The 20,821-nt window shown below is 44.0% G+C and overlaps 1 protein-coding gene across 44 annotated transcripts in view; it reads left to right on the top strand.

Moving 5' to 3' along the window:
- The window catches only part of SGMS1 (sphingomyelin synthase 1), a 323,569-nt gene that overhangs the window by 52,995 nt on the left and 249,753 nt on the right, over window positions 1-20,821 (top strand). For 12 of the 44 annotated variants that reach the window (XM_086379222.1, XM_086379198.1, XM_086379219.1 and 9 more), the window contains exon 3: window positions 5,349-5,441. The exons of 20 other annotated variants lie outside the window; for them this stretch is intronic. The gene's annotated coding sequence lies outside the window, so the exon portion shown is untranslated. Of the gene's footprint in view, window positions 1-5,348; window positions 5,447-20,821 lie in introns of all 44 variants that reach the window. 12 more of the 44 variants (XM_086379211.1, XM_086379221.1, XM_086379197.1 and 9 more) reach the window with 1 other exon arrangement.

Raw genomic sequence — 20,821 nt, 5'->3', positions numbered from 1 at the left:
TCTCCATGTTGTCAGGTGGCAGCCCAGGTCAGGAACAGGGAACTGGATCTTCCAATTTTCATAGATATACAGACTTTTAAGTAACTGATAGAAAACCTGAAGAAACACCAACTCCATGTGGCTTAAACAGAACCAGCCTGTGGTTTGCATTTGACTCCTAGGTCACCGCTGTGAACCCTTTTAGTTTTATAGCACTGGAATATATTGTGTGTAATAAGTGCTCACGCACTAATTACTTTGGTGTTTTACATTTAAAATAAAAATTTCAAACATTAATTATGAAATTTCCAGTTGAATTTGACTTGAAGTATCTCCCTTTGTTATGAGTTTAGCTTTAATGCATAGCATGGTGCTTTGCACACAGTAGGCCTTGGATAAAGATTTGTTAAATGATGTACAGTGTGAGAGTAGGTCCATAAAGAAGGCTGAGTGCTAAAGCACTGGTGCTTTTGAATTGTGGTGCTGGAGAAGATTCTTGAGAGTCCCTTGGACTGCAAGGAAATCAAGCCAGTCACTCCTAAAGGAAATCAACCCTGAATATTCACTGGAAGGACTGATGCTGAAGCTCCAATACTTTAGCCACCTGATGTGAAGAGTCAACTCATTGGAAAAGGCCCTGATACTGAGAAAGATTGAAGGCAAAAGCAGAAAGGGGTGGCAGAGGATGAGATGGTTGGATGGCATCACCGACTCAATGGACATGAGTTTGAGCAAACTCTGGTAGATAGTGAAGGACAGGGAATCCTGGCATACTGCAGTTCATGGAGTCACAAAGAGTCAGACATGACTTAGCTATGGAACAGCAACAACAAACTGAACTGAATGCTAAGGAGTTTAATAAGCTATCACCTTCCAGTTTCTAAGAATTGGCAAGAAATTTGAGAACGGAAGAGGCTGTCAACAGAATAAAACAAAGAAAATCAATGTGTTTTCGCTTGTAGCATCCTCCACTGTGTCAAGCAAATAGAGCATCAGTTTTCAAAAAGGAGGGTGCTGTTGTAAAGGTTACACTGCGAAAAAGAGGAGGCAGAGTCATTGAATACCACTTTAGCAGCATGAATCTTTTGCTTGGTCTTATTTTCTGAGCCATCACTTCTCTGGTTTGGCTCCTTTTGATGTTTTATTTTTGTCATCCTCTTGCACTTCTCAGTGCCAAAGGTCATCAGAATTTTCCCACTTCTGTCCATGTGTTCTTGGTAGCAAGTAAGAACTTAAGCAGAGGAAGGATACACTGAAAGGATATCCTGCTGTTGCCAAAGGAGGCTGGGTTACCAGAAGCACAGCAAACCCCATAACCCGGAACAGTGACACCGTGTGTTATCAACACCCCAGTGAGGACACGCTTGCTGGCTCCAGCCAGGCCCTGGATGTGCAGTCACCGTGGTGCCACTCTGCTACATTCTCCTCTGTCCCTGTCTCCCGGGGTCACTCACTCCAGATTCAGGGTCCTGGCTGGAAGCATCTGATTGTCTAGGCCTTGCTGACACATGTACGTACTAGATGCCAGGGATGGAGGGGATGATGGCTCTTCTTCTCAGTGTCTCTAATGGGGTGGGGTCCCCTCCCACTTGTGCTCACTAATCGAGGAGGGCACCCCAACAGAGTAGATGCAGATGTTGGATGCCCGCATGTGTTAATTTTTAAATCACCCGCAGAGAGAGAGGCTGGAGATGTGGAACCTTCCTAGAGATAAATGAGTCAGATGTCCTGTCCTTTCTAGGACCTGGGACGTTGTGACCAAATGGAGGGTTCAGAGAGGTCAAGCGACTTGCCCAAGATTTTTATGCTAGAGTTGGGTTAGATTTTAACCCATTTGTACTGGACTCCCAAACCCAGGCCTTTAACTACTTACTAATTCACTTCGTATCCAGATGTATCTTTCCTGTAACACCAATGGCAGCAGTTAAGAATCCTTCCTCAGTCTCCAGGCTGAAAGGTGCTGGTACTTTCTGTTCTAAGACGGTGTGGTGGAAGTCAGTGCTGCTGCCCTGGCATAGATTACAATGTAATCTGCTTTGCAGCAGTAGGAAGTTCCCCAGTGTTGGTAGAGATGCTTTTGGACACATGGTTGTATATAAAAATGCCTGTGTGGAAGGGATCCCAGACACTGTGCAAAGTCCAGAGATATCCTACCGAATTGAGAAGGACCATTTCTGCCCTTCAGAACGTACTTTAGGGGCAAGAAAAGGCTGTGGAACAATACACAAACACCTTGCTTGGTTCATAAAAATATGACAAAGGAAAACTTTGGAGGGTAAAAACTTTTGGAAGTCCATCTCATAAAAGAAGAAAACCATTTATGCTCACCCTTCCCCCAGTGCTCCCATGACTCATGACATGGGGGTGAAGAGAGTGGGTGCCAGGAAATAGGCCAGCCAGCCACAGACAAGCCAGGACACAAGACCAGAGAGAGCACTCAGGGTATGTCCTCCCTGAACTAGCCTTTTCAAATCTGCTTATCTGCCCTTGTCTCATTCTTTTCTCTATGACGTTTTTTTTTTCCCCCCAGTGGATAAAACACTGGTTTATTGTAATCCATTGACTGTGGGTAATTCGGTAATTCCCATCTTCATATGTTCTCTTCTGCTCATAAAGTGCCACACTGGCCAGCCCTACATTTGAGCTGTGGAGTTTGGAGAACCTTGTAGTCAATGGACGCTGCTCCCGGGCATGTGGCCACCAGTGGGAACATCGCTCATAGTTCTGGGTGTCACATGTGCTTAGTCTGACCAGCCAGGTGTCCGTCAGGGATGTGTGATCCCAAGAGCTGGAGCCTGGTCTTCTTGTATAGTTTTATATCTCAGGTGCCTTTTAAAAAAGCTGGACGCTTTGATCAAAGTACATAGAAAAAAGATGTTCACGATGTGAACACGTTATCATCTCACAGACCAAGAAAGCCACATTTCAGAAGCTCTCCTGTGCTCTTTCCAATCACGACCCTGTCCCTTCCCACAGGGCGGCCTCCTTGTCCTATTCACCTCCTTGTGGCCTGGGTTTGCTATTGCACGCTGCACCAGATCCTCTCTCCCACCTCACGTCTCTAACTGCGCCTCGCTGGGGGACTCAGGAAAGCCAGGGCTCTGATGTGCGGACTCCAGGTGGCTGTAAGTGGTCTTGGGTGCCAGAGTGCTGCGTTCCTGTTGTGCTTTAATGTCACATAGGTCACAGGTTATTGTGCTTGGCTGGAGGCCTGATGTGGCCCAAGGCCCTGAGAGATGCTTGCTTTTTTTTCAGTCTGAGCTTCTCCAGCCCCTGTAACACTTCCCCTGGTGAGGTGCCGGGTCTGGGAGCCGTCATCCGTGCGCTTCTGGCATGGCGAGGTAGATTGTCAGTCCCTTTGTTCCAAGGGATGCACAAGTGTAAGCAGAAACCCTGCACCTGTGGATTCCTGTAACTTAAACCCCAGTCACTAAGGGACTGATTGCATAGTAGATGAGTTCCATAAAAAGAGTTTCTTATATAAGAGGGTTTAACATGGTTTTCGGTATCATGGTATTTTAGCAAGGTTCATTTTAACTGTGGTGTAATACATTCCTTTAGTTGAATTACCAGCCTCTTGGCATTATTTTTTTTCCAGTAGTCACAGGACTGCTTGGCCCGTGTATACAGGACGCCCTTCCTATGGGCACGGTCTGTGTGTGTGGAAACTCGAGGCTTCCATCAGGCCAGAGAATGTTGGGTTCAGAAGCAGTGATCGTCAGGAGCTAGTCGCCAGGCCCAGGTGGTCCACGGTATCCCTCCACACATTTGTAAGTGCCCCAGAGTGCTCGATAGGAAGTTGGCATCCACTTACATAGTTCCCGAGTGAAGCTACTGCTCTGACGTTTTCCAGGCAATTGTTCAGTGCTAGGAATGATTTGCTGAGGCTGCCAGGAACTCTGTTGCTGTGTTGTTTTTTTTTTTTTAACAGCAACGGCTAGAGCTCACCCAGTGAGGGCCACAGATCAGTGCTCAGATCAGGGGAGGGAAGTGTGTTTTGAAGGTGGATTTGGGAATCATGGGCAGATGCACAGGGAAAGGGGAAACCAGAGAAGACCCTTCTGTTCATCAACAGTTTGGACACGAAGTTTAGGCTATGATTTAAAAGAGATGTGACTTTGAGCAGTAGTTACCAGAGGGGAAGGGTTTGGCGGGGGTGGGGTAGGTGGGTCCAAGGGATAAAGGGCGTCAACTGTAAGGTGACGGATGGAAACTAAACTTCCGGTGGTGGGCACCCTGTGGTTTGTACAGAAGTTGAAATATGATATATACATGAAACTTACATAATGTAATAAACCAATGTCACCTCAGTTAAAAAAAATTAAAGAGATGTAACTTTGTTCTTGCATTCTCTATAGCATTGTTTATCAAAGTGTGGTTTTCTACCTGTGTACAAGGCAGAGGAGGACAGGGGCGTGTTTGTGTGTGTGAGGCATGCATGCAGGGAGTGTTGGGGGAAATATGAATTCTTGAGTCCCAAAGCAGGCCCAGCAAACCATAGTCTACTGGTATAGAGGCTGGGAGTCTGCATTTTAATCAGACACCTGGACTTTGTGCACAGCTGAGTTCCTAGAATCTCTGATCTAGAAAGTGGTCATTTCATTCATTTATTTGGGTGAGGTGAGTTGGACTGAGAAGAGACTGGAACTTGAGAAAAGAAAGAAAAGAAAGGGTGGGCCTCAGACTGTTGATCTGAAAAGAAGAAATGCATGTGAACTTGGGTGGGCTTTTCTGATCCCAGACGAGGATATGGTCTCTGATGGCTTGGAAATGTTGCTTCAGTCTCTCCTTTCTTGTTTTGCCTGGTCGTGGAGGATGGGCAGACTTCTGGAGTCCTCAGTAGTGGGGTGGGGGAGGCCCATCTGAAATACTGTTGAGCAGAGACCAGCTTGTGAGCCTGGAAACTGTCTGTGGTTATATTTCCAGTTTCACTTATTTCAGAAGCAAATGTTTCTCTATCTTGCATCCTTCTGCTTTTCAAGTTAGTTGATAACTCAGTTGTTCCGACATCAATGGAGAGTTGAATCTTCAAGAAGCATTTTACGCACCATATGGATTTCTAGTTTGTTTTAGGTTGCCCTTTAATTAAAGTCAGGGTTTGAAGTCAGTGTCTTGGTAGCTGCTTTAAATCTCACAGTGTTTGAAGATAAAAGATTAGTTACTTGTGACCAGCGTTGACCAACTACAAAAAACTGGCATGAATGTGACCAACTAAGCACTCGACTGTCAGAATCATCGAGGGTCTGAGATTTAAGGAACCCCAGAAATCCCCTAATCTAGCAGCAAGATCTGGCTCCAGATGGCTTGGGCTCTGTCCTGGCTCTGCCAGTTGATACAAACTTTGTAAGTTCATGCTTCTGTTTCCTCAGCTGTCAAATGGGGGTGATGACACCCGCTCTTCGTGTTGCTGTGATGGGCTTCCAGTGAGCCGAGGTGTGCGGAATGCTTGACCAGTGTCCAGTGTACGGTAAACATTCACAGACTGTATCGCAGATGGAAAAACAGACCCAGAGAAATTCTGATTTGCCTGAGGTCAAATCCTTACTTCATATTTCAGAAACTAGGCCTTTTTTACTCCAAGTCTTCTTTTGTTCCTATTGACTGTTCTAGTTTACTGGTTCCTAAACTATGATTTAAAAGTTTTTATCTGCCCAGTGTGAGCACTAAATTGGGTGACACGCTGCTTAGTTCAGAGACTGTTCTTGAATAACAAGGCATGATTACAACACAAAAAGACACAGCAGGTCTCTTCCATCCCAGTGATGGGCCCCTTACTAAGTCATGCAGTCTTTGAAAACTGCTGTTAGGAAAACTGTAGCTGGATACAGAAACTATATGTGGATTCTGATCTTAACTGGGTAGAAACATGATATGCAGAATGGGGAGGAAATTTGTGACTATGACATGCAAAGGGAATAGGGATACTGGGTCAAAGAGTATGATGCTTTTTTTAAAAGTATTTTTATTTTTTTACCATTAAAAAGTTTGACATGTAGTAATTTACAACACTGTGCTAGTTTTAGGTGTACTGCAAAAATGATTCAGCTGTAAATGTATTCTTTTTCAGATTCTTTTCCACTATAGGTTATTCAGCTCAGTCACTCAGTTGTGTCCAACTCTTTGTGACCCCATGAATCTCAGCATGCCATCACCAACTCCCAGAGTTCACCCAGACTCACGTCCATCGAGTCAGTGATGCCATCCAGCCATCTCATCCTCTGTCGTCCCCTTCTCCTCCTGCCCCCAATCCCTCCCAGCATCAGGGTCTTTTCCAATGAGTCAACTTTTCTCATGAGGTGGCCAAAGTACTGGAGTTTCAGCTTCAGCATCAGGCCTTCCAATGAACACCCAGGACTGATCTCCTTTAGGATGGACTGGTTGGATCTCCTTGCAGCCCAAGGGACTCTCAAGAGTCTTTTCCAACAGCACAGTTCAAAAGCATCCATTCTTCGGCGCTCAGCCTTCTTCACAGTGCAACTCTCATATCCATACAGTTACTAGATATCAAACACAGTTCTCTGTGCTACGCAGCAGATTCTTGCTGCTTATCTGTTTTATATACAGCAGTGTGCACACATCAATCCCAAACTTAATCTTCCTCCTTCTCTGCCCCTCCGCACCACCCCCCTGCCCCAGCCCGCCACTGTTATCCCCCTTGGTCAACACAAGCTTGCTCTCCCAAGTCTGTGAGTCTCTTTCTGTTTGTAAATAAGTTCATTTATATCATTTTTTTAGACTCCACATAAAAGTGTAGAGATCATATGATATTTGTCCTCTGTCTGACTTACTTCAGTTAGATTAATAATCTCTAGGTCTATCCAGGTTGCTGCAAATGGCATTGTTTCATTCTTTTTTAAGACTGAATAGTATTCCACTGTATACATATATACCATATCTTCTTTACCCATTTATCTTTCAGTGAATGTCTTGGCTATTGAAATAGTACTACATGAATATTGGGGTGCACGTGTCTTTTCAAATTAGAGTTTTTTTCCCAGATATATGCACAGGATTGGGATTGCAGGATCATGAGGTAGCTTTGTTTTTAGTTTCTTAAGGAACATCTATACTGTTCTCCACGACGGCTGCACCGGTTTACATTCCTACTAACAGTGTAGGAAGGTTCCCTTTCCCCCACATACTCTCCAGCATTTATTGTTTATAGATTTTTAAACGATGGCTGTTCTGATTGGTGTGCAGTGTTACTTCATTGTAGTTTTGAGTTGCCTTTCTGTAATAATGAACGATCTTGAGCATCTTTTCATGTGCTTGTTGGTCATCTGGAGTATGAGCCTTTTATGGTTCTTGCCAGATCTTTTCCTGAAAGGACTGGGCCACCAGAAATTTGTGGCAAGGGCCTCTCGCGCTCCATTGATTTGACTTATACTTGTCATTGTTAATATTCTTTCCTTGTTTTCTCAGTGCCTGGCATTAAGACTTGGGTGTTGTATTGCTAGAATCGACAAGGAAAAATATAAAACAGCGCACACACACTTCGTACAAATGTATATGTATGAATGTATGTGTCTACAGTAAATTGAGGGAAAAATTGTGAAAGTTCCCACTAAGAATCACTTTCTTGCTGAGCTATTTATAGCTGCCTATTTCCTTTCTTCCGTCTTAACAAACTTTCCTGTGTTTAAGTAAGAGATGTCAGATGCTTCCTCCAGCTTACATAGCTGACTTGAAGTTCCTTATAGTTTTAGATTGGAGAGAACAGGTTTTGTTTTTAGGAGTTTCTAAGTGATGGGACATACATTGAATATAATCTTATCCCTTGTGTGACTCCTAAGTGTCCCTTCCATGCTGTGGGTGTCTCCCCAGAGCTCACTGTACGAGAAGCTTCATTCTCCTCCGCTGGTGAAAATGTTTCCTGTGTCTTTCGGGCAGGATCAGCCTGCTGAAACTGCTGATAATAGACAGACAGACCTTTACAACCATGAGCAAGTTACTTAACTTCTCTGGGACTCGGTTTCCTTAGCAGTTAAATGGGTTTAAATCTAGAATATATCTGATAGACAGATCTCCCATATTCAGACATTAGGCCAAGATAACTACATTTAATCCTTTCTCTTTTCCACTTTCACTCCCAAAGCAGTCTGTGTATTTATGGTGTGTGACTGCCTTTGTGGACAGCAGAACATGTGGCAGCAGACACAGAATATCAGTGATTGCAGATGACCTGAGAGGAGAGATACGGGCACACCTCTGGCAGCTGGATGGGAGTGGGCTTCGTGGGTAAACAGTCAGTGGACGGAACGCTGTTGTTGCTAAAGAAGCAACAGCAAGTTAGAGGTAAAAGACTGTGGTAAACAAAGCAACAATTAGGAGTCTTCTTTGTCCAAGCCTTGTAGTTTCAGTAACAGGTCTTTGATCTGTGATGTATACTCTGTGGCATGTTTGCCAGTTTCCCTTAGCTTTTGTGGTCTGCTTCGGGGCAGATTTCTCTTTTCCAGGTGTGGTCTTGGTGGATCGTTGTGGAGCTGCCCTCAATAGCTTCCAGACCAATGCATGCTTACATTAAAGCAGTGACTATTAGGTCCAAGGCCTTGCAATGTCATATCCTGGAACACTGGCAGCATCCAGTTCTCCAATGAATCAAAAGGTTGCCAGCTGCCATTTTTCATCCTGGTGTTTTGGCTCATTCCAAGTTGCTTATCTGGGATATTTCAGGCATGAAATTTAAGCAGCCCGGAGTGACTTGTTTATTTTTTATGGCAAGAATGGGGAAGCTTCCAGTCTGGGGAATTAGATTCAGCACATGGGGATAAAAGCTTGTGTGGTACCTTTAAGTAAAATGTTCTTATAATTAAAAAAATAGAGAGGTAAGCAGTGATAATGATGGTGGTGATGATGGTGTTAATGAGAGTTCATTGAACCATTAGCATGTAAAACTTGCCAATCGTACTCTGAAATCATAGGGTCCCGTTGAAGTAGCGTGGAGGCAGGAAAGTGTAGTGGTTACTAGAATGGACTTGGAGCCAGAATCCGTGTTTGTGTCTGGCTTTTCCCTGGTGGTTCAGATGGTAAAGAACCTGTCTGCAATGCAGAGACACAGGAGATGTGGGTTCAATCCCTGGGTCGGGAAGATCCCTTGGAGAAGGGAATGGCAACCCACTCCAGTATTCTTGCCTGGACAACCCTATGGACAGAGGAGCCTGGCAGGCTATAGTCCATGGGGTTGCAAAGAGTTGGACATGACTGAGTGACTTTCACACACACATTACTGCTTAGTAGCTGTATGAAAACTAGCTTTGTTTCTCTGTGCCTCAGTTTCTTCTTATAAGATGGGGGTAGGTTTAATAATAGCACTTATCTCTTTGAGTGACTGTGAGGATTATATAAATAAATATATGTTAAGTGGCAGGAATAGTTTCTGTCATTGAGTATGTCTATGTTAGTTCCCTCTGTAACCTTTAATCTTACCAACTCCCATAGCCTCTCTCTGTCTTTTCCTGTTGTCCACCTGCCTACAGTTGGGAAGCATGTTGCCATGGGTTTCCCTTGTCTATGGAGGCAATGATTTCCCATGTTTGTACAGAGAATAGCCTTGAAATGTACAGTGTCTCTGGAGCAATGGACAGGCGTACCCATTGCTTTTTATAAAAGATTTGGGTTCCCTAAGTTCCTATAAAGTCATTTCCTTCTCAAGCAATAAAATTATTTTCCTGGTTGCCTTGGTTTACTTTTGCTGTTGAAATATTATTATTATTATTTTTGCTAGTTTAGATTTTTAAATTAGAGTCTGATTTCTACAACAATTGCATCTTTTCTTTGCATTTCTTCTGGTAAGCACATTTTCCTCTTAAACATTTCCTCGTTTATATTAAAAATTTTACAATGTTTAAAGCATATCTAGGAACAAGCTAGTTAATTTGCTTAACCTCTTTTAAAGTACTTACAGTGTGTTCTTATTGCTCTTTACTCATTATTATGGATATCTAAAAAATATTGAATAGATAAGAAATATTGTTTAGTACATTTACCAAAAAAGTACCCTATTTTTAATATTCAGATACCAAAACATGTTTCTGAACATGATCCGATAATGTCTAAATGATGTTAACATTTGGGTCTTCCAGCAAGATTAACAGCACTCTGTACAGCCAGGATTTGTAGATGGCATACTCTGTGTAGCGTATTAACATGGACTCTGTGAGGCCGACTGGCAGCAGACGGGACTGAGAACATGCGCCAAGACCAGGGTTAACAGCTGTAAGCAAGGCCCGGTGATCGGATCGCGGCAGCTTCGCTTCTACGTGCTCCTGGTCCAGTTCTGGAAAATGTTGGCCTTAACCTTCACCTCTGCACGTCAGCATTTCTGCTCCTCCTTTGGATTTGATGTCCTTGGATTCTAGGTTGATGGCTGAACAAGCGGGAGGTTTATGATGCCTTCCTCCTATTTCTCAACTTATTTTTCTCAAGATTTGGAAGAACTGTACATTTTCCAAGAAATCCCAGATAAGAATTGCTGCAGGAAAGCATCGCTCCCATTTCACTCCAGCTGGTGGTCACCGTGAGTCACACACCCTGTGTGTGGGCCTTCTCTGATCACACCTCTTAGGAGTCTCGCCCTGCTCGCTGTGGTCCAGTCACCCTGGCCTCTGCCGGCCTCAGGTGCACAGGCTCGTGCTCCTGTCCCTCTGGAATACTCTTTCCCTGACCCCTTGGTCCTCTCCCCTTCCGTCGGGACAGGCTCACATTTGCTGACCACGTAAATAAAGTAACCCAGCCCCGCCTCTTCCTGTCACCTCCCCGCCTTCTTTTTCTCCACAGTACTGATCACTTGTATGATACCACTCTGGGGTGGTCCTGAGGGGCAAAGATTGCTGGTGTGCCTGCTCAATCCTTGTGTCTGTCAGATACGAGGGGCTCTGTAAATATCTGTTGAGTGAGAGAAAGGGATTCTTGGCAGTCTTGTAGGGAACAAATGGGATTGGTGACAGAGACGAGTGAGGAGGCTCTTATTGTGGTCACCCTGAAATTTGGTGATAGCCTAAACCAAGGGGCTGGAGTGGAGAAGAGAGTCAGGAGACAGGGTGGCTAGGATGGTGGATTCCACTTGGCAATAAAAAAGAGGGAAAAGGGAGCCATGTGGAATATTCCCTGTTGCTAGCTTGGCAATAAAGTATACCAGAAAAAAACCCTAAGCATTTCTTTTATAAAGCAAATTGTATTAATAGGATAAGAAATAAATTATTTCTGCAATTTGTGTTTATCTGAAATACAGTTTCTCAAAGACTGTAAGTAACCCTTGCTGAAATGCTGATTTTAATTTGAGGTCAAGTTTCCTAAAATGTTTTGAAAGCTAGCCATGCCAGGAGGTTTGGGTCTCCAGGGAATTTATAACTTTAGACAGAGAGGTTTTTCTATATCCGGGAGTTAAACTGGATTTTCTGAAGGTCTGAATACTTAATTAGCTTTTTGGATATCTTGAGTTCGTAACAGAATTAATGTTTCAAATACAAAGTTTAGAGTTCTTTCTTTTAAGAACTATTTCCTTCTATAAGAATGGCCTCTGAGGCAAAGGCCTCAACCACATCCTTTATTCCACTAGTTTCCCTCTGGATTTACCCCTGAGGTCCAGGAATTGGCATCTTATGGCTGGCTGGAGTAAACAGCTTACTTGGAGGCCAGGTCTTGCCCTCTTTCTTTAAGCCCTGGATCAGGAAGATGGTGAATTTCATGAAAATGTCAGTTGATTCCACTTCATGTGTGTTTTGGAAATAGATAGAACTTGACTGCTAAGGGAATTCTCAGTGACTTGGGTGAATTTAGAGTGATTCCAGATATTTGCTATTAATAATTAAAAAAAAAAAAAAAAGCGAAGTTGATGGCTGTGAGGTTCTTCACTGATTACACTTCATTACCCTGTTCTTAGATACTTTAGGTCTCCTTTCGCTCTTCATGTCCCATATTGGAAGCTCTGCTCTTCTGAAAAGCTGAGATGATGATGTGATACTGGTGACACTGCTGATGTCACCCCGTGTTGGGGGGCTCTGCTTCTTTCCTGTGTGGTTGAAGGACCTGGGGACCCCTGGAGACCACGTCACAGAAGGGAAGGGATCAGCCTAGAGACTCTGCAGTCATCTTCTAGCATGGAAATTCTGTATTCTAATGATAGTTATGGTAAGAAGAATGCAGTAGACCTGCATGTACTGATGTGGAAGACTGTCCATGACATATTGTTAAGTGAAACAACTTGTAGAACATTTTGTGCGTCTAGAATAAGAAGCATACATAGTAATCTAATCTATTAGCCACTGGGGGAGTCAAGGGCAAGGATTTTCACTTCATTTATATTCCTTGGAACTATATTTTATTCACCCATATGACTTTTATAGTCTTAAAAGGAAAGCAAGCAGAATGTCAGTGATTCTGTGACTGTCTCAATGGCCTGTGCTGGCGACAGCCTGGAGCCATCTCTGGGGACCCCTGCACCCCCACTCCCATGGCCACAGTGGCCTTGGGCTGAGCAGTGGTTGCCTGCTTGGAGGTTCCTTCTGGTTCCTCATACCTGCCAGCTGCAGCCGTTTGCTCTCCATGCCTGACTCCACTGGCGTTTGGGTTTGCAACCTCTGTTTTAAAATTTTAAAATAAAGGAAGTGAAGTGAAGTCGCTCAGTCGTGTCCGACTCTTTGCGACCCCGTGGACTGTAGCCCACCAGGCTCCACCGTCCGTGGAATTCTCCAGGCAAGAATACTGGAGTGGGGTGCCATTTCCTTCTCCAGGGGATCTTCCCAACCCAGGGATTGAACCCAGGTCCCCCCCATTGCAGGCAGATGCTTTAACCGCTGAGCTACCAGGGAGAGATCAAAATAAAGGAAGTGCTTCTCAAAACTCCCTAACTTTTAACCTTTTCAGTAGTTGAAGCTGTTTGGAACTAGCAGACCTCACTGAGGTTCTGGTGGTCCCCGATCGACAGACCAGGACAGCTTGGCTGTGTGTTTACTGACGTGTATGCTGTATGCTGTGCATCTGTTTGTCACTGCCAAGAGGGTGATGCTATCTCTCTGTCTTGAATGTGGTCGGAGAGGTGACTTATTTTCATTTTTTTCCCACAGCCCCACTTCTGCCATAACTTGTTAGTGTGGCTGGTGCCTCTGTAGCTCCTCTGTTGTGAGGGGCTGGACTGTGAGGGTGTAGAAATCAATGCAGATGTTCTGAACTCCCACCGACTGTGCTCTGAGACTCCTCCTCTCTGTGCTTCTCGCTAAGGCCCTGTTTCTCTCTGCAGATCCCAGGAGTGACTCAAGATCCTTTAAGTTCTTCCAAGCCTAGTCCCTAGAGCTGACCCCCGCTCGGCTGTCTCCTTTATCCCTCACGGGGCAGACCATTGTGGACTGGCATTTAGGGGTGTGGTGGCGTGTGAAATTTGTTGGTTGTGTTGATGACACTTTTCTTGCGTCCTCGTCCCATGTGACCAGGCAGTTCTCTGTACACCTGTGGTCCATTTCTTGTGCTCTATCAGTGGGTGCCCTGTCTACCTGCCACACCCCCAGAAGTTGAGGAGGCCCTTTTCCACCTTTGTTGAATGTTCTTAGTTCCTGTGTCTTAAGGAGATCTTGATCATTTTTCTTATGATATCTGTTGGTTTCTCATGCAAATTCAAGTCATCATGGCCCATCCTGCTTCACCAGAATTCTAGGAAATTTATAGATTAAGTTGCTTGAACTATAATTTTTTTAAGAATTCTTGATTGTGACACCCAAAAGGAGAGTGAAGGTGGTTTGATTTTTTTATTCTATATCTTTTTTCAGAAAATTCCTAGTTTCTTTCTACAGCCCTACTTTGACTCTTTTACTCTAATGAATACTAAAGTATGGAACTAGTATTAAAATACTAATTTTGCTAAGGATTCCTGCATTTTCATAGAAGTCTCTTTAAGGCTTTAGGAGCTGAAGTTCTGTGTCTCAAGCACCTGTGATCAATGGTGAGCCAATATTTACAATCAGGTACGTTGTATGGAAACTTCTAATTCACTCACGTAGGCTGGTCTTACTGTAGAATGTGACAGCAAGTGGTGCCTAGGTTGTCTGCAGAGAATAGTGGTAGATGGGGCGAGACCAAGAGGTGGAAGACATGCTGGGAGGGCTTTTCTACATTACGCCACGACCCTCATCTCTTTGCTGTTCCCAAGGGCCTTGTGACAGCCCTGTATTGGGGCCTATCAGAATTGTTCCATCTGTTGCTCTTAATGTAAGCATAACCACACATTAAGATAAAGACTAGCAAATGGAGCATCAGCAGCTTAATAATTAAGAAAATACATCTTTGCTGGCTCTTTGAACTAACTAATATAGATAGCCCCTACAAGAGAAATAGCTGTAGGCTTTTTAATGAACGACGTTATTTTAATGCGTGACACTAAGCGCCTGTCTTAGGGCTATTAGCTGTCAAAATTTATCAAGTCTGATATTAACAGCCATGATTCAGAGAGGCAAGCTGAACTTTTCCACTTGCCTTACCCTGCTGAGGTCATTTTAAATGTCCTAAGTTAGAAATTTGTTAAAGATATTTAGTTTGCCAAACTGAAAATAAAAGAATATGACATTTAGCTTGGAGTTGAAAGTAGATTTTTTTTTGCCTCTAAGTCACAATACTACTGTAATGTAATAATAGTGATTTTCATTTATTGAATGAGTATTGTATGCCAGGAAACTGAGTGCTTTTTATACATAATCTTATCTAATCCACAGAGCAACTCTATGAAGATAGTCCCATTTTACAGATGAGACAGCTGAGTTACAAGGAGTATAATGCCTTGACCGGGGTCATATAATTAACTGGTAAATGTTAGAGCTGGCATTTGAACTGAGGCGGTTTAACCCAGGTCCAGATTCCTGACCACTTGCTCGACCTGTTTCCCTTAAATGGATGATGAAACCTCACTTTGTCATATTTAGTTGCTAAGTCATGTCTGACTCTTTTGCAACCCCGTGGACTGTAGCCTGCCAGGCTCCTCTGTCCATGGAACTCTCCAGGCAAGAATACTGCAGTGGGTTGTCATTTCTTTCTCCAGGTGATCTTCTAGACCCGGAGATTGAACCCATGTCTCCTGCATTGACAGGCGGATTCCTTACCACTGAGCCACCAAGAAAGCCTGGAAACCTCACTAGCTAAGGCTAACTGTGACCTATTGTGGACAGGGCTAATTTGACTTCACTTAGGAATGTTTAACCTCAGCAAAGAGCACAGCATCGTGATAGGTGCTGTGGCTGTATTACTTTTCTATGGCTGCTGTAATGAATTACCACAAACTTGGCGACTTAAACAACACACATTTATTTTCTTTCAGTTCTGGAGGCTAAAATTCCAAAATTCATTTCACTGGGCTGACCTCAAGGTGTTGGCAGGGCTGTGTTCCCCCTGGAGGCCCCAGGAGACAGGCAATCCCTTGGCTCTCCAGCTGCTGGCGGCTGCTGACACTCCCTGGCTTGTGGCCTCTGTCCTCTGGTCTCTGCCTCCTGGTCACGTTATCTTTCCTTCTGTCCACTGTCCGATCACCCTCTGCCTCTTTTTTATAAGGATACCTTTGTTTGCATTTAGGGCCCATCCAGATAATTTTCCCATCTCAAGAACCTTAATCACACATGCAAAGTCTTTTTTTTTTTTCCATGTAAGGTAACATCAAAAGACTCTTGGGATTGAAACATAGATGTCTTTGGGTGGGGGGGCCTGCATTATTCAGCCTACCATGGTGACAAATAGAAAGAATTAGAACTTTCAGTCCACCTTGTAGGAGTACGCTTAATTTCAACAATTCCCTAACTGTTCTCTAGGATACAGATGCTAAAAATGTGAAAAAAATTTCATAGTCTAACAGATTTGAGAGTTATTGTGTAATATATCCCTCTTTAAGGAGATTCACAATGTACAATGAAGGCTTTGAAAATTCCTAGGACAGAGAAAGTTGCTTAACTTAGTTGAACCCAGAATTCCTTAGACATAATTGATTAAAAAGCACTTCCTTTTAAAGGTACACCTATTAACATGCCATGATGTACTTGTAACACACTTTAGGAAGTATAGTACTAATAAGCAGGTACTAGTATTTATTACCTGCTAGTCTTTGGACGGCATGGGGGAATGTCTTTACTGACTTTGTGTTACTTAATATCTTAAACATACTTGGGATTGATTTGAAAGAACTACTCTGAACAAATACACAACACTGAATGATACCGTGATGATTTTTAATATTTTCACTGATATTGTGCCAGATGAGTTACAAGGGTCCGGATGTGCTACGAGTTACGATAAGGGAGAAATTTTTCTCGTATGGAATGATCTGAAGACCCTTCCCAGAAAAGGGACCCTAATTCATCTAGCCGGAGGAGAAGCAGGGGTGCATCCATATAGGAGCAAAGAGCTTAGCCAAAGGAAGCTGGGCTCGTCTGGAGAGAAGGGTCAAGGGTTCTGTGGATTATGCCTTGAATGTTAGTTTAAGGGTTTAGACTTGATTCACTAGGCCAGGGTTTGACACACTAGATGTATGTATGCCCTGTGGGCTAAATCCAGTCCTATGCCTGTCTTTGTGGAACACAGCCACAACCGTTTGTTTACCTGTCTTCCATGGCTGCTTTAGTGCTGCAGAGCAGGGCAGGCTTGCCCACCTTAAAATTCTTACTGTCTGGGCCTATACGGAAAAGGTATGCTGCTCCTGATAGAGGTAAGGGGTTGACTATTGAAGGGCTTTGAGAAGGAAGGCGTTATCCTCAGATTTGTATGTTTGAAATCTTATCCTGACAACAGTGTGGGGATGGATTGGGGAATAAAGACTAGAGAGGGTGACAACCAAGGGAACGGGAGAGGAGAGAACAGAAAGAGACATTTTGGACGACAGCAGGGAAGATGGAGGAGCCAAAGATAATCTTTCAAAGCACACTTTTAATTTTAGATTAGTTTCAGATTTAGAGAAAAGTTGCAAAGACAATACAGAGAGTTCCTGTATGTTCCCCCTGCTCAGTTTTCCCTGCTTTTAGCATCTTATATTAGTATGGTACATCTGTCATTAACTAATAATTCAATATTAATGGACTTCCCTGGTAGCTCAGACGGTAAAGCGTCTGCCTACAATGCGGGATACCTGGGTTCAATCCCTGGGTTGGGAAGATCTCCTGGAGAAGGAAGTGGCAACCCACTCCAGTATTCTTGCTTGGAATATCCCATGGATGGAGGAGCCTGGCAGGCTACAGTTCATGGGGTCACAAAGAGTCGGACACAACTGAGTGACTAAAATCACATTCTATTCAAATTTCTTTAATTTTTTACATGATATCCCTGTTCTGTCTCAATATCCCATTCAGGGTGTCATGTTACATCTAGTTGTCATATCTCCTAGAGTGTTAGATTATGGCTGTTTTCAGATATTACTCATTTTTGATGACCTTGATAGCTTCGAGGAGTACTATTTTTTCCCCAGGTATTTTATAGAACGTCCCTAATTTGGGATTTGTCTGATGCTTTCTCATGACTTGACTGGGTTATCCACTCTCATTGTGTCCACAGTACGTACTGCCAGCACGTCTTACGCTGTTGATACTGACGTTGATCCCTTGACTGAGATAATGCTTGTCAAGTTTCCCCACTGTAAAGTTACTTTCCGCCCACCTTTCCATCCTCTGTTCTTTGGACAGAAATCAATTTGTACAGCCTACACATAAGGAGGCGGAGAAGGCAATGGCACCCCACTCCAGTACTCTTGCCTGGAAAATCCCATGGACGGAGGAGCCTGGTGGGCTGCAGTCCATGAGGTCACCAAGAATCGGACACAACAGAGCGACTTCACTTTCACTTTTCACTTTCATGCATTGGAGAAGGAAATGGCAACCCACTCCAGTGTTCTTGCCTGGAGAATCCCAGGGACAGGGGGCCTGGTGGGCTGCCGTCTATGGGGTCGCACAGAGTCGGACACAACTGAAGCCACTTAGCAGCAGCAGCAGCAGCAGCTAGACCAGCCTGTGATTTGTTATTTGCATTGGGTTTGTTGCTTCCTGGTTCTTCTAGTCACTGGACGTGCTTAACTGAAAAACAAACAAAAGCCAGATTGTCCTAAAATGCCTACCTGCCTTGTTGTAGTTATGTGTGCGTCTCTCCTTTTCTTAGAGAAGAGTTAGAGATGAACTTGAGCTCCGCCCAGGTTGGAGCTCACACAATCCAAGTTAATGGAATATGAAGTTTAAATTTGGTTTTCATAGGCTGACTCCAGTCAGTTTCAGAATGATTTCCCGTGGAACTTCCTGCTTCATCCTCTTTTGGTGGTGGTTTTGTTTTAAAAGTTGTGATGCTTTCTGAGATAACTGATGGTGGAGAGAGACGGAGAGAATAAGCCTGGGCGTACTTACTGTTCACTGGTTGCTGGCATTTTGAACTTATCATTTCTTTTGCATACAACTAGGAGGATAAATTGGAGAAGGCAATGGCACCCCACTCCAGTACTCTTGCCTGGAAAATCCCATGGATGGAGGAGCCTGGTGGGCTGCAGTCCATGGGGTCACTAAGAGTCAGACACGACTAGCGACTTCCCTTTCACTTTTCACTTTCATGCATTGGAGAAGGAAATGGCAACCCACTCCAGTGTTCTTGCCTGGAGAATCCCAGGGGCGGGGGAGCCTGGTGGGCTACCATCTCTGGGGTCGCACAGAGTCGGACACGACTGAAGCAAGTTAGCAGCAGCAGCAGGAGGATAAGTGTTCCTACACTCGAATCTACCTGTTTTATTAAAGGGAAGCATATTCACTAAATTAGTGGTATGATCTAAACTTTTAAAAATCGCCCTATTACTCCTGATTCTGAAATAGAGTCCTATTTTATTATTTAATTCAGCCAGCCTCAAATGCTGTGATTTGTACATTTGGTTCAATAGAAGCAGTGAGTAGCTCTCCTTCGCCTTGTTTCCGCATCAGTCCTCTTCAGGTGAGAATGAATGAATTTAATAAACCAGGTCATCCTCATTCACGTGACCACCTGCCCATATCTATCAACCAGGAGCCTCTGTTAGGCTCTTTTCTGAGCAGTGACACCTCTGTGGGGTGGAAACATTTTGTTAAAGAGAACTTCCAAGATTTTTTTTTTTTTAATGAGGATAAAAATTCCTAGTAGGTCTAAGGGATGAAATTTAAGTGCCTCGTGTTCTACGCAGTCTTGTTTTTTTAAAATCTGTCTCTGGATTTTGCTGCAATGGCTATGCCTTGTGTTTGTTGCTACAGCTGCTGCTGCTGCTGCTGCTAAGTCGCTTCAGTCATGTCCAACTCTGTGCGACCCCAGAGACGGCAGCCCACCAGACTCCCCTGTCCCTGGGACTCTCCAGGCAAGAACACTGGAGTGGGTTGCCATTTCCTTTTCCAATGCATGAAAGTGAAAAGTGAAAGTGAAGTCGCTCAGTCATGTCCGACTCCTAGCGACCCCATGGACTGCAGCCCACCAGGCTCCTCCATCCATGGGATTTCCAGGCAAGAGTACTGGCGTGGGGTGCCATGGTTGCTACAGAGTGCTGTTTATTTAGCAGAAAAATCATATGACACAGATCCTCGAGAAAGGAAATCGTTTGGTCTCCTCTCATATCATCCAAACAACAAAATCACCAATGAGGGACACACCAGCACTTCTTTCCAAATTCACTGCTTATAGGAACGGGAAGGAGAATTTTTAAAAGCACTGTTGAGGATGGCCACTTCCTCTGTGCTCTGCTAAGGGCAGGAATCTCAGATATGCCAGGCACAGAGGGGCCCTGTGATTGCCTGTAACATTACAAAACTTGCCCTGTTGAGACAGGTTCCCAATGTTCTTTCCACACATGTTTCAGAGAAACAGCTGCCTTGGCATCCTCAAAGCTCATCACTTCCCCTTTGCTTGACTTTGGTAATATTGTACGCATCTTCATAGAGCGACCACCCATGCCTCAGCTGCTTTCCTTTCATCTCCTTTTCCTCCTTTCAGACCAAACGTATGAAAATTTAACCAAATTATTTACCAGCTGCAAATTGAAGGTGATTTCAATAGATCGAACACGTAAATGGAAATAAATGGCACACACTTCTCAATTCCTTTTGGGCACATGAAGAGGGGCGGTTCCTCAGGTTCACATCTTCAGGGTTTACGGCATGTTTGGACAGAGCTTACAGAGCACGGGCTGCGTGCTGCAGGCGCCCTGGGCGTCATGCTAGCCCCTGCTTACACTTTCTCATTTTCCCTCTCCTTTACATCGTCAAAACCCTTCACCCTCTGTAACCGCAGGGTTGCATTTTAGTGTATTGTTGAACAAAGGGTCTGTCTCAGGTTTACTTCGTGGATTTGAAGTTAGCTGGACCTGATACATTGGGTCTGTCTTAGCTTTTCAGTAAAAGCTTTTGATTTAATTTTCTGTTAAGAAAAGAACTGAAATGAGGATAAGTAAACTCTTAGTTGCAACTGAGAATCTAGCTTAGAGATGGGAACACAAATGAAGTGAAGAAGACTCTTCAGCTGACTTGCCTTCGCTGCAGCGGGCTTGTGACATGGTTCATAGAGTGTTTAGGTTTAGGGGTAGAAGTATGGGGTATAGAACTCCGGGTTCCAGTGTCGGAGAGTGTTTGCAAGAGTAGATGCTGTGGTCCATCCCCTCCCTGTGTGACCTGCACACCTCACCTCTCCTTTCTGTGCTTCCGTTTCCTGACCCGTGAAATGGGACAATAAAAGTAACCCTCTCGGAGTTACTGCGAGGATTAATGCGTTAATTCGTAACACTTCAGACACGGCCAGCATTCAGTAACCGTTATATGATATTGTTTTATGATCACGTTCCTACAAGTTGTGTCAGCACATGTGAGTATAGCAGGTAAGTACAGCAGACATTTAAGAA

The sequence above is a fragment of the Bos grunniens genome, chromosome 26 (genome assembly GCF_055505025.1).
Source record: "Bos grunniens cultivar Pamir isolate PY7600 chromosome 26, Bosgru_T2T1.0, whole genome shotgun sequence".
NCBI classification, from domain to species: Eukaryota; Metazoa; Chordata; class Mammalia; order Artiodactyla; family Bovidae; genus Bos; species Bos grunniens.
The sequence above is the reverse complement of the archived record's forward strand: the minus strand, read 5'-3'. Positions and strand labels throughout refer to the sequence as shown.